We start from the raw sequence: 12,145 nt of genomic DNA on the forward strand, positions 1-12,145 counted from the left end.
CTAATGCTATCCCTCCCCCCTCCCCCCACCCCAAGACAGGCCCCAGTGTGTGATGCTCCCCTTCCTGTGTCCAAGTGTTCTCATTGTTCAATTCCCACCTATGAGGGAGAACATGCTGTGTTTGGTTTTCTGTCTTTGCGATAGTTTGCTCAGAATGATGCAAAACTAACTTTCAGAATAAAATGGTGAACAAAAGCCTGCTTAGGAGAAAGAATTCAGATCTTAAATTTGCTTGATATGTGCAGTTAGGCCAAAAAAAGTTGGATAATCCCAAGAAAATGTCAGCAAATGATTGTAATCTGTTTCTTTTCTTTCACTCTAGTAATCTATGTTTTGGAGGCAATCTCATGCAGTAATTAATCGCGAAGACTCTGAAGGCTGACTACTAGGTTCATAGGTTTGAGACCTTGGCGCTAAAATCTTGAGTGAGTACCAGGTACACGATACATGCAAATGTCCGTGTTTGCTATTATTAGCCCTCTGTGGAGTCCTAGAAATTTTCTGACACCTTCTTATTCTCCAAAATTTCCTTTTTCTAGACTTCATGAGGAAAACACACCTCTTCAGATTAATCTGTTTTTGAAATATAAGAAAATTCCAAATATACAAATTCCTTTAATAGGTACATTTTGGTTGCCTCTTCTTGATAACTGCTAGGAGGACACTTTAATCTCGCCAAAAAAAAAAAAAAAAAAGCAAAACAAAACAAAAAAACTCTCTAAATTACACTTCTGTTTGCATTATCTTAGTACCTGTAAATAGTAAGTCCATCCTGTGACCTGGGATTATCAGATGGGTGGCCTTCCTTTGATCTGAGAATCTTGCCTTTCTTGCTAGACTTGGGGACGAAGATAACTAGTGCACCTGTAACTCTCAGCCCATAAGTTCTGTGCCTTTTTGGACTTAGTTTCATTCAATTATCATGTAAGACAGAGAAACGTCTTCAGGGGGAAAATTATGTCACGAAATAATAGAGTAGGAAGTGACTCAGAGGTCACCAGGATCTCTCTTTTATTTTCCAAGAACTGAGGTTCAGAGAGGAGATATGACTCTTTTGGGGCCCACAGGACAGGGCACAGGCAGAGGTGGGACTTACTGCACAGTCCTTCCTCCTACAGTACAAGTTGTAATGATACAGAGGTGACATTCATTGATTCTGGAAAAATCTTGAAAAAGAAATCTTTTTCACGAACTCTTGTGAACGAGATTCAAATGTCTGAGGAATTTTCTATCTATAAATGCTTTCATGACAAGGCCTAGTCAGTTATGCAACCGCACTCAAGGGTGCACGCACCATTCGTGATGTTGTTTTGTAGGCATTCAATGCAATGTAGGCAAGTGCTTGGTTCAATGCCTGGCCCACAGGAAATACTTAATGAATTTTAGCTATTTATATTACTATTATTTGCCTACATATGGGAATCCTCTTTTAGCCAAAAGGCTAGGTAGTGAAAGATTTGCTCATAATCTTGGATATAATTACCATATCATTCTTCACAGTATCTGAAGAGGCAGACAAGAAAAATAGCATTATCATTATTGAAATCTGGGAAAACATATACACTAAAATATTTGCAGGCATGTTTCGATTACTCAAGGAGGTTAGAAGCAGAAAAACATATTCTTTATTTCCTGTCTTTTCAACCCCAGGTTTAAATAAGTCAGTTTAACATGTTTTTAGTTTTTCAAATAACTAACTATAAAAAGAAAAACTGTTTTATTAAACAAAATATACAAAAGTAAACCAAACCACTAGAAGCTGAGCAAAGGAAGTTTTGTATGCTTCTCCTGGACACTTCCTCCCTTCCCCATTGACAGACTAGCTAGAAAAGGAGAAATAGGTTTGTTTGAACACTTCTCTTTTACCAAAATAAATAAAGAGGAACAAATATGTGGGCCACTTTTAAAAAATGGTATGTATTTTTCCATTACTTATCGAGCAACTGCTTGCTAAGCAAGGCACTAAGTGACTTAAATGCACAAACTCATTGAATCCTTTCAACTCTGAGTAGAATGACTTTTATCATCACCATTTTACAGATAAGGAAACTAAGGGAGCTGCCTAAAGTCCCAGAGCTTGCAAATAATGGAACTGAGATTCCTCTAAGTGGTCATGATTCCAGGATGAAACTCTTTAATCACTATCTTGTATAGTCACATTACTACACAGGTGGGCAAATAAAGAAAACAAGGACAGAAATGGACTATGATTTCATGTTGGATTTCTAACAGCAGTTAGGAATTTGCTAATTCAATACCACAGGATTAAAAGTTTTCCAACTTGAAAGCCCCGGAGAAAATGAAGACATAGTCATACAATTATAATAGACCTTCCAATAACTGTGTGGACATGATCATACAACTTGCCACATTTATTCACGGGTATTTCTCATGCAGTCCAGTCTGGATGCACAACATGATCCTGAAGGGTGTGTGGCATGAAGTCACTGCCCTGGAGAGCAGGGAACTGAGAGGTAACAATCTGTGAGGGGTTTGCACTTTGCCCTTGCCCTTTTCCTCCTCCCTATTCCAGTAGACACTTGGCTCCGTGCTCATCTCCTCAGGAGAAGATGAAGCAGGGTGAAAAATAAAAGTTGCCTGACAGCTACTTCCCTTCCTGCTGTTAGTGTCCAAAACCTAACCACAGAAAAGGAAGGAATTCCTGAGCATAGATTGTTGAAGGGAAATGATCTTCCCCTCAGGTGAACTGCGAATAACATTAACAATTGATCTCACTCATGGATCTCTAACTATGGATTAGACACACTTTGAAGCACGTATCTGTGTACTCATTTAATTCTCTAAAAGCCTATGAGGGAGTTATTACTAATGTTAGAATGCTCCATGAAGATTTGTTTTTGTCTGATTTTATTTACTGCTGTATCTCTATTTACATATTTATTTATTTTTGAGACAGAGTCTTGTTCTGTCGCCAGGCTGGAGTGCAGTGGCGCGATCTCGGCTCACTGCAACCTCCACCTCCTGGGTTCAAGCGATTCTCCTGCCTCAGCCTCCCACGTAGCTGGGATTCCAGGCGTGTGCCACCACACCCAGCTAATTTTTGTATTTTTAGTAGAGACGGGGTTTCTCCATGTTGGCCAGGATGGTCTCCATCTACTGACCTCGTGATCCACCCGCCTCGGCCTCCCAAAGTGCTGGGATTACAGGAGTGAGCCACCACGCCCGGCCTCATTTACTGCTATATCTCTAGCATTCAGAACAATACCTGGCAAAGATTAGGAACAAATAAATATTTATTGTAGAATGAATCTCCATCTAAAGGTGAAGGAGCTTAGGCACAGAGAGATGAAGTTACCTGCCCAAAGTCCCACAGCTGGTAGAAGACTAGGAGAGTTAGGGCATCCCCACCTGGGCTGGGAGAAGACACGAGAGGATGGGAAAGCCGTGCTTCCCAAGAATAGAGGAGCCCTGGGACCCTCTTGTGCCTCCAGGGTGGTGGCAAGACCACAGAGAAGAAGTGGCTCTGTTGGGTACTTGGCAGGTGGAATCTCAGGCAGCGTTGTGATTAAACTGCCACACTGGGGCAAGAAGGTAGCAAAATGAGAATGCTACAGGGGCTGCAGAGAGCTCCTGGAGTGGAGGCCATGCACACAAGGACAATGGATGCCTCTAGAGCAGCCTCTGTTGATTGGTGACCAAGGATCAAGTGGCTGCTCCTTCCCCAACCCATGATGTGTTGCTCTGCTTTCCTCCAGCCAAAACAACTGGTCGTAAAAGAGAAAATTGTAATACAAAATGAGAAAAGTGCTATTTTTTGTATACTTTTTTAAACTGAAGCAGCCTTGTATTATATATAGGCAGCATTATGTAAGGAAAAATATTAAATGTGTCATCAGAAGGCCTAGGTTTTAATCCTAGCTTGTCCCATCAAAAATTTGCAGGCAATTTACCTAATTTCCCTATGTCTCAGTTTCCTCATTTATAAAAATAGACATTAAAAATCATTGAGGTGAAGATAAAATGATTTTTTTAAAAAATGTAAGTTAAAGTTGTCAAAGATAATAAATGCATTGTGTAATTTTGTATAACTCCCACTCCCATCCCATTTGCACTTGATTTTGACACACATGTATTGTTTTTTGGTGGGTAAAGGGCTACACTGTGTCTTCTCTAACTTTTTACAGACTAGTATTTATATTTACTTTCATTTCTGATGTTTATACTAAGTGGATGTAAACATATTTTGCAAAATTAAAAGCACTTTAGAAATAAGAAATATTACATGATTGATAGGTTGCTATTGTTGCCTGTGGAGAATTTTCCGGAAGTTGAAAGCCAGTCAGTCATTGAAATGTTTCATGGACAATCCTCAGGCTCAGTAAGGCCCAGGTAGGCATTTTGTTGGATCTTTTCACTGAGCTATCCTAATATTATAGATGAAAATAATTCCTGCGCTAAGAAGTGAAAAAATAAATTTCTAAAATGTCTAGGCATTTGTTACTAAATTGTAAAAGGATCACAAACAAGATGAATTGGAAACTTCTACACTAGGTTTACTTTAAACACTTCGGCTTTTCTGAGAAATGAGAGTAAATGAAATAAACCAGCAGTAATGCAAATTCACAGTCCTTGCAAAAATGTGAACTATAAATTAGGGTCAGTCTATCATCAGATGTATATTAGTGGTCATGATGTGCCTGGCACTCCTCTTAGAACTGAGGAGACAATAGTGAAAAAGACAGTGAAGTCCCTGCCTTTACAGAGCTTACAATCCACTGGGAGAAACCAAAAGCAAACAAATGAAATACACGACATTGTTAGACACTGCCTTGAAGGAACATACAGCAGGTACAGGAGAGACTGTTTCTAAAATAGGGAAGCAAGTCACGTGCACATCTGCAAAGATGACTTCATTGCATTCAGGTTTTCTTATTCTCCAGGAGCCTATGGTGTAAGACTAAAAATAAGTGAACATGTAACAGTGGGCATACATATGCAGCTATAACTTTTGACTTTACCTTGTATGCAAATGTGTTGGGTTAGTTATACCCAGATATCCTGTATAACCAGCAGTCTTTGCAGGCTTGAACTGCCTGGCATGCGTGTTTTATCTAAGAAAAGAAGGAAGAGCGTTAGGTGGAAGGAAGTTGCCTGTCCTCTCATTGGTTTGTGATTATCACTTACTCATCATATAAACCCAAGGTGCAGTCACATACCCAGGGATACAGGACACGACAGACTCCTGAGAGACACAACACAGGTAAGTAATGTTATTGAACTCCACATAGATAAGAAATGAGATATGCTTTACTCTTTACATTAGGGTTTTTATTATTCTCATATCCTGTTTGTGACTGAGTAACTCTCTTGTGAGCTATTTTCATGATTGTGCTCACTCAGACCTTGTCTTACCCGGAGCCTCTCCATATATGTGAATATGTGAAAATCAAATAGTCATTTTTAAGAGAAACGTAGGTACAGGAGATTTTAAAAGACCTCTTCAAGTGGATTTTAACATAGAAAATATAATCAATGCTAGAGGAAAAATTCTGTCTTAATCAGGGTTTGTGACTACTTCCAGAATTTTCCCAAGTGATTCTTCAATCACTTGGACTGATGGAACAGAGAATTTTATCTCATGGTTCTTCACTTTCTTTCCTTTTTTTTTAAAGTTTAAGAATTTTACTGGTAATATTTTCTATTATTTTAAGGCACATTTTGTTGAAGCATCTATGTTTTGATAAGAATTGCATCCTATCATCATGTGGCTTCAGAGATAGTTGAAGAGATTTACCCCAGGCCAGGAATTTCAACTCACAGCTCCCAAAGGCTATTTCAGTGATTCCTCTTGCTTTGGCTTTAATGTGAAACAGTCACTTAAAATGATATTTAGTTGATAGTTGATAAAAAAAAAAAAAAATAGAGCTTTCAGCTTGCTAATTCAAAGTTAAACATCCAGTGCTTGATGGAAATCAATATCTTACTCAGTCAACAATAATTCTTCTATTTCTCTATTGTCCTATAATTTAAGTCCAACCTGGCAACTTTTCCAGAACTGAACTTGAAATGCCCAGGGACACTGTGAAATGAGGGAAATTAACATTCTTTACCACAAATGTTAGGGGTAATAAAAAGCCATTATTTAATGTCAGTATATGCAAGAAGTTCCCATGTGGACAACAGTATCTCACATGATTGCCATCTGAATCCAATTTTTACATTTCAGAACACCAGGATCTATAAAATAGGAGTGTAAACATGCTCTAGGCCATTACATTTTGTATAAGTTTATTACTGGGCAAGTTAAGATCTACATCTTACACTCAAAGAAGAGCTATAGCAAGTTCACAATTAATCTTTGTTTTTATACCTCAAACTCAGATTATTGCACAATTAGTAAGCATGTAAAAAACTGTCTGGACTGCCCAAATATATTTGAATTATTGATGTTTCTTATTTAAGAGTAAGAGCTTAAGCTGGCTATCATTTTGTATTGAATTTTAAATGGCTAATACTTAATTCCTTATTTGCAAGTTTTCTAACCAACAAAATTATTCCAAAATTTCTCTTTTTTGAACTAAAAATATTTTGGCTGAAGTCTTTATTAAGATGTTTAGTATAGGCATTGGGTATTAATTAGCCTGTGTTGTCAGAGAGTTGAAATTGGATTGTTGTCATCTTTCTGGCACAGAAACTAGAATTTTTGAGACTATTTTTTACTGTGCTTTTACAGTACTATACAGAATAGTATATTGTTAACTTGTTTTATTATAAAAGTTTGTAATTTTTTCAATGATTATGTGAAAATTGCCTCTGGGAATGAATTAATCAGATGAAATAAATCAGCATTGTATTAGTTAGTTTTCACGCTGCTGATAAAGACATACCTGAGACTGGGTAATTGATAAAGAAAAAAAGGTTTGGCCGGGCGCGGTGGCTAACGCCTGTAATCCCAACATTTTGGGAGGCCAAGGCTGGCGGATCACCTGAAGTCGGGAGGTCCTGGCCAACATGGCGAAACGACGTCTCTACTAAAAACACAGAAATTAGCCCGGTGTAGTGGTGGGGGTTTGTAATCCCAGCTACTCTGGAGGCTGAGGCATGAGAACCGCTTGAACCCGGGAGGGGAAGGCTGCAGTGAGCCGAGATCGCGCCACTGCCCTCTAGCCTGCGCCACAGAGCAAGACTCTGTCGGAAAGAGAGAGAGAGAGAGAGAGAGAGAGAGAGAGAGAGAGAGAGAGAGAGATTAGCTGGGCGCAGTGGTGGGTACCTGTAATCCCAGCTACTCCGGTGGCTGAGGCAGGAGAATTGCTTGAACCCAGGAGGCGGAGGCTGCAGTGAGCCGAGATCGCGCCATTGCACTCCAGCCTGGGCAACAAAAGCAAAACTTTTGTCTCAAAAAAAAAAAAAAAAAAAGGACCCGGCGCTGTGGCTCACACCTGTAAACCCAGCACTTTACGAGGCCGAGGCGTGAGAATCACGAGGTCAGGAGATCGAGACCATCCTGGCTAACACGGTGAAACCCCGTTTCTACTAAAAATACAAAAAGTTAGGGGAGCATGGTGGCGGGTGCCTGTAGTCCCAGCTGCTGGGGAGGCTGAGGAAGGAGAATGGCGTGAACCCAGGAGGTAGAGCTTGCAGTGAGTCGAGATCAAGCCACTGCACTCCAGCCTGGGCGACAGGGCGAGACTCCATCTCAAAAAAACAAAAACAAAAAACAACAAAAAAGAAAAGAAAGAAAGAAAAGGTTTAGACCAGGCACAGTGGCTCACGCCTGTAATCCCAGCACTTTGGGAGGTCCAGGCAGGCAGATCACGAGGTCAGATGATCAAGACCATCCTGGCCAACATGGTAAAATACCATCTCCACTAAAAAATAAAATACAAGAATTAGCTGTATTTAGTGGCACACACCTATAATCCTAGCTACTTGAGAGGCTGAGGCAGGATAATCGCTTGAACTCTGGAGGCGGAGATTTCAGTGAGCCTAGATTGCGCCACTGCACTACAGTTCCACATGGCTGGGGAGGCCTCACCATCATGGCGGAAGAGGAAGGGATGTCTTACATGGCAGCAGGCAAGAAGGAACCAGAGCCAAGTTAAAGGGGAAATCTCTTATAAAATCATCAGATCTCGTGAGACTGACTTACTACCATGAAGTCAGTATGGGGGGAAACCGCCTCCATGATTCAATTATCTCCCACCAGGTCCCTCCCATGACACGTGGGAATTATGGGAGCTACAATTCAAGATGAGATTCTGGTGGGGATATAACCAAACCACATCAAGCATTATATAAAGTTAAAAAAAGCTACAGGAAAGAAAGGGAAAGAAAGGAAGTACCCAAGATAGTACTTTAGAAAACACTGTTATTTCCCATGTAAAATAGCTTATTTCCTAATGCATATATTAATATTAAAAGTTAAATCTTCTGCACGGGATAGCTATGTTCATATGAGTTTATATATGTAAATTTCTATCCAGGGTATTTATTAGTCATTTATGTATGTGTTCTTTGAGAAACCGTATAGGTTATTTTTCAAACAGAATTCTAAATGAGCTTTTTATCTATCTGCTGAATTAGTAACTTTACACAATATACTTTGGGGTGTATGGAAGTCAGTGGTTAATTTTAGATGCAAAGATCTTTAGATGTAAAGATCTTCAAACACCATCAGCTTTTAAACTTCATGCTTCTGTATCATTTCAGGAAACATGCAGTTTTCTCTACATGAGATTCTTAATACAATGACAGTGGAAGGGTTCAGAAATGAAGCTAACAGGAAACACGGGACCAGAATGATATTGGAGTTTTGCTATGCTAGTCAAATCATGCCAAGATAACCTAGATGTTATTTCTGTGTACGATAGAAAGTCGGGGTCTCATTATGCTTATTTTCCCTCTATTGTCTCAGAACCATTTTAGTCTAGTTTCTTTATGTCCTCACTCTATGTCATGTCTGTCCTATATGTGAGGTTCTGTTTTAAGACAATGCACCTCTGAACAAATACTGCATTACAAGGCTTTTTATCTAAGTCTTGCTCTCTGGTACATCAGGTCTTCCTCTTCTGTTCTCTTTTTTTGTTTGTCCTGGCTATTTTGGTCCTTAGCATTTCCATTTGAAATCTAGGATCCAGTTTATCTGTAGAATCTCTTGAATTTTAAATATAGACAATCATTTTGATTGCAAATGGATAGCTGTGTTGCTCCCTTCCTACTACTTACAAATGTTATTTATTATTGTCTTACATTATTGAATTAGCTAGGCTGTCCAGCATTATGCTGAATAGTAGATGTTATAGTGGGATTCTTGTTATTCCTGACATTAAAGAAAATGCTTTTATTGCTTCACCATTATGTATGTTTGCTGTAAGTTTTCAGTAGAGACTCTTTATACGGTTAAGGAAGTATTCTATTACTAGTTTGCTAACAGGTATTTTATTTTGTTGTTTTTTTCATTTTGCTGAGTTTTGATCACAAATGAGTGATAATGTTATAAATGCTTTTTAAAAGCATTTAGTATCTATTGAGATGATAGTGTGTTTTATGATAATTCTCTTTCTTTTTTTTGAGAGAGGGAGTCTCACTCTGTCACCCAGGCTGGAGTAAAGTGGCACGATCTTGGCTCACTGCAACCTCTGCCTCCCAGGTTCAAGCAATTCTTGTGCCTGAGCCACCTGCGTAGCTGGAATTACAGGCTCATGCCACCACACCCAGCTAATTTGTATACATTTTTTGTAGAGACAGGGTTTCACCATGTTGGCCAGGCTGGTCTCAACCTCCTGACCTCAAGTGATCTGCCTGTCTCGGCCTCCCAAAGTGCTGGGATTACAGACGTGAGCCACTGCACCCGGCCTGGTTTTTCTCTTTTAATGTAGTTTATTATACAGATGTAACATCTTGTATTCCTGAGACAAACAGAAAATATAATCATGCAAATAACTACAGAAATGTCATATAAAAAGTACAGCTTCATTAATGAGTTACAACTGTTGAAAGAATATTTTAAAAGGCAAGATAAGCATTTGTTAGCTGCTATTGGGCCTCTGCCAAATCTTAGACTTCAAGATATTTTTGCAGAGAAATATAGATAGCTGCCAACCTATGCTGAGAATTTTTAAATGTCTTCTTTACTTGAGTCATATACAATATAAAACAGCATGATTTTGAAAATTAACAACAATAAAAAACAATCACTTTGTTTTCATGCAGAATTCATCAGGTGGACACTGATATCTATGTGGTAGTTGATTGAATGAGAAAAGGTTGTATGTTTAACGTTTAATGCTGTTAACTTTTTTTTCTTTTTTTGAGACGGAGTCTTGCCCTGTCCCCTAGGCTGGAGTGCAATGGCACGATCTCGGCTCACTACAACCTCTGCCTCCCGGATTTCAGTGATTCTCCTGCCTCAGCCTCCTGAGTAGCTGGGATTACAGGTGCCCGCCACCACCCCCAGCTCATTTCTGTATTTTTAGTAGAGATGGGGTTTTACCATTTTGGTCAAGCTAGTCACAAACTCCTGACCTTGTGATCCGCCCACCTTGGCCTCCCAAAGTGCTGGGATTACAGGCGTGAGCCATGGCGCCCTGTGTAATGCTGATAACTTTTAATGTTGTAGGGAGAAAATATAATTTCTTCATGCTGTGGAAACATTGACTATGCCAACAAAACCAATAAAAAAATTTATATAGAATGCTTTTCAAATAGAAGCTGCAGGCTGGGCACAGTGGCTCATGCCTGTAATCCCAGCACTTTGGGAGGCCAAGGGGGGTGCATCACCTGAGGTTGGGAGACGAACCTGAGACCAGTCTGGCCAACATAAGTGAAACCCCGTCTGTACTAGAAATAGAAAAATTAGCCAGGCGTGATGGTGTATGGCCTGTAATCCCAGCTACTCAGGAGGCTGAGGCTGGAGAATTGCTTGAATCCAGGAGGCAGAGGTTTCAGTGAGCCAAGATTGAGCCACTGCACTCCAGGCTGGGGGACAGAGTGAGACTGTGCCGCAACAAAACCAAACAAAATGAAACAAAACACTAAATAGAAACTGCAACTAATAACCACACTTTTTCCACTCTGTAGGCCTTTAAAAATTGTTTTGATATTTAAAACAAATAGGTCCAGGAATTATAACAATTATGCTTTTCCTGGATAAGAATAATCTCTTAATTATTACATTTTTTATTAACTATTTTGGTGCTCTTAGACCTTTTCCATTATTTATTTCTAAGCTTAACATTTCTAAGTAACCTGGAAAACAGTTCCATTGTTCTGATGGGCATTTCATTTAGTATCCCAAATTCGAACTCCTTTATATGTATATTTTTCCCCCAAAGAAATTTGTGGCTATAGATCATGGAATTCTTATTAGTTTACGCAATTCTTGTCTCTTTCAAGGACTTCCCCACATATCTATACATGTGGTGAGTGATACACCTCAGTTGGGTGTAGACTAGACTGGCTGATGCAAACTGGGCAGGAATGATTGGCAGTAGTACCTCTCTCATTTTAGCAAGGAGCACTAGCTTCACTCCACAACATCTGACACAAAAACCAGGGCCAGAAAAAATGGTTTTGCTAGGAATTACCATCACCGTCACTTCCTGAACCTGGCAGCTTCTAGATATGCAATGAAACAGTTATTTCCAGGTCATCCTCTTCCCACTAGACTCCAGGAATATATAAACTTAAAGTCAGGACTTGGCAACCTGGATTTTTATGATTTGCGTTTAACCTTTTATATGATGTGATTTATTTTTATTTTTGGAGATGGAGTCTCACTCTGCTGCCCAGCCTGGAGGGCAGTAGCGTGACCTTGGCTCACTGCAACCTCTGTCTCTGGGGTTCAAGCGATTCTCCTGCCCCAGCCTCCTGAGTAGCTGGGCTTACAGGCACGCAACACCACACCTGGCCAATTTTTGTACTTTTAGTAAAGATGGGGTTTCACCATGTTGGCCAGGTTTGTCTCGAACTCCTGGCTTCGGGTGATCCTCCTGCCTCAGCCTCCCAAAGTGCTGGGATTACAGACATGAGCTGCTGCGCCTGGTCTGTGATGTGATTTTTGATGAAACCTTGTTTTGAGACTTGAGCCCAACTTTCCTTTTTATCTAATTAGTAGTCCATTAATGTTCTTTAAAAACTTTCTTAGTAGGGAATAAACTATTTAAACGCACCACTTTAAATAAAT

At 39.7% G+C, this 12,145-nt stretch overlaps 1 protein-coding gene across 2 annotated transcripts in view; it reads left to right on the forward strand.

The window, feature by feature from the left end:
* The first annotated feature begins 394 nt into the window (after nt 1-394).
* Nucleotides 395-12,145, forward strand: part of LOC105479614 (hematopoietic prostaglandin D synthase) — a 45,575-nt gene continuing 33,824 nt past the window's right edge. The window contains exon 1 of one of the 2 annotated variants that reach the window (XM_011737656.2): nt 395-425. The gene's annotated coding sequence lies outside the window, so the exon portion shown is untranslated. Of the gene's footprint in view, nt 426-5,062; nt 5,222-12,145 lie in introns of those variants that run through there. The other variant, XM_011737655.3, reaches the window with a different exon arrangement.

Source organism: Macaca nemestrina, chromosome 3 (assembly GCF_043159975.1).
Source record: "Macaca nemestrina isolate mMacNem1 chromosome 3, mMacNem.hap1, whole genome shotgun sequence".
Taxonomy (NCBI): Eukaryota; Metazoa; Chordata; class Mammalia; order Primates; family Cercopithecidae; genus Macaca; species Macaca nemestrina.